The 2,310-nt window shown below is 23.0% G+C and overlaps 1 long non-coding RNA gene across 1 annotated transcript; it reads left to right on the plus strand.

Moving 5' to 3' along the window:
• Positions 1-21: 21 nt before the first annotated feature.
• On the plus strand, positions 22-1,848 carry LOC126909788 (uncharacterized). Its single transcript, XR_007705108.1, has 2 exons — positions 22-1,393; positions 1,535-1,848. It is a non-coding gene; the product is annotated as an uncharacterized LOC126909788 (long non-coding RNA).
• The last annotated feature ends 462 nt before the right edge of the window (positions 1,849-2,310 follow it).

Below are 2,310 nucleotides of genomic sequence, written 5' to 3' on the forward strand. Positions count from 1 at the left end.
CATGGCATTTCAGAACTTATATGCCATTATCTTTTGTGCATACATATATGTATTTCTCTTATTCCTTTATATCTTAATTAATTCTAGAAAGAAAACATATCTATAAGCAGCATTATTTTGTTATGATAATTTACTCAGTGGTATGACATTAGGTGCATAGGTACCGAGGTTTGATTCCATTGCACTGGGCTGTTTAGGTTTTTTTGCCTTCTAACACAAGATTAAAGTAACTTTAGAAAGGATGTTAAACATAATAAAAAAAAAAAAAAAGGTTCCAATCATATAAAGTTTTATTTTATATTTATTCTGAATTGATGTTGTATGAAATTACTAATTAGGATTATCAATTTTTATTTAAAAATAGATTAGTCATATACAGAGTGATCAGTAAATCATAAACTCAATTATATTCAAAATACAATACTGGAAAAAAGAAATTTTGGTTTCTTTTAGTTCTTGATTTATCAATTACTAGTTACTTTTTAAAGTTATTCCTTATAACTTAAAGGGTTGTTAACTTTATTTTTTTAAATGTAACATATATATTTGGCTAGCTTATGAAATAGAAAATTATCTAATTAAGAAAATAACTGGTCGATAACAACTTTTGGAACAGTACTTTGGAAGTTATTCTCATTTTTAAACTAAACAAAGAATACGACAGGGAAATGATTAGTGATAGAAATGGCATCACCCACGACTTACCTCCAGTTTTAACTTTAAATTGTTAACAACTTCTATAAAAGTGGTCCAAAAATACTTATCGACCAGTCATTTTCTTAATTAAATAATTTCTTATTTTATAAGTATGTTGCCAATTAAAAATATAAAGTTGACACCCCAATAAGTTAGAAATAGTTCTAAAAAGTAATTAATTTAGTTAAATCAAGAAATATATTCAACTAAATGAAATCAAACATTTTTTTTTATCATTATTATTATATTTACTTTGTGAGTAAAGAAGTGGTTTATGATAAACCAATCACACTTATTATCATTTTTATTTTAAGTAGTAGTTGGATAGATGGATAAAATATATTCTATAGCAGTCTTCATTGTAGAAGATTTTTTTTTGTTGTTTAATATTTGGCCACAAATTATATTATAGTATGTTTGATGCTAATTCAAAGGCTATATTTTCATATTATGAAAATTTAGCCTATGAAATTAAACACTAGAATTACTCGAGTTATGCTAAAGTAGTTTGATTCCCTCTAAATCTCACTTAATTCTACAGTTTTTTCTAATATTTCAATTTTTAAAAAACTTAAAAATGTAAAACATTGAGTGTTAAATTCTTTTTAAACTGTTGATAATAATAAACTTATTCCTCATAGACATATAGAAAGATGTAGGCAATGGTGAATTTCCAGTGCAACAGGATTCTAAAAGGGTTAAGTTTCCCAATAAACTAACATCTAAAATAACATCTTAAGTAAAACACACATTAAAAAAAAATGTTCAAAAATACTAATGATACTTGTATGAATGTATTATTTTAATTACTACTATATTTTACTTTTTAATTTTTCAGTGTATACAATCTTTGCGTTTTTTGAATATCTAGTTGTACTGAGCAACATGGGCTTTCATATGACTGCTTCTTTAGATTTAGCAGGAATGTCAATAGTTTTAGATGACAATCTTAATATTCATTATAGATGAGAGTTGTTTTATTGTTAACTATTTGATATCTGAGATACTAATATAAATATAAGGTTTAATAACCATTTGTTGTGATACTGTTGATACCAAAAATAAAATGATCTATCATCTTTAATGTTATGTTTAAGTGTTAAATTAAAGTTAATGAATTGTTTATGACTAATAAAGTAATATATTTAGACAGTTTTTGTTATATTAATATCTTAGATTTTAAGTAATAATTCTTGATGTTTGTTTAAAAAAGTGACTATTGTTTTACAATAAAATTGTTACACATATTATATTAATAAAGCTAANATTTACAATAAAATTGTTACACATTTTATATTAATAAAGCTAATTGGGTTATTTTAGTTAAAATATAGTGTAAATTAGTTAAAACAAAAGTTTAAATTAGACTTCAGTTATTATTTTATTTAAAAATTTTGACATTTATTATAAATAATTAAAAATATATAGATGTGTGATATCACAATGTTATATATTTCTTAAGTTTTGGCATCAACTTTCGATATAATATCAAATATATCAGTGTAACTCCATTCATAAATGCAAAAAATATTCATGTATTAACAATTAAATTTTTTTCTATTTTTTAAGTTTTTTGTTTACAGAATAGTTCATTAGTTATTTAACTAGTAGACA

This window comes from Daktulosphaira vitifoliae, unplaced genomic scaffold (assembly GCF_025091365.1).
Source record: "Daktulosphaira vitifoliae isolate Bord-2020 unplaced genomic scaffold, ASM2509136v1 Scaffold_1290, whole genome shotgun sequence".
Classification (NCBI taxonomy): domain Eukaryota; kingdom Metazoa; phylum Arthropoda; class Insecta; order Hemiptera; family Phylloxeridae; genus Daktulosphaira; species Daktulosphaira vitifoliae.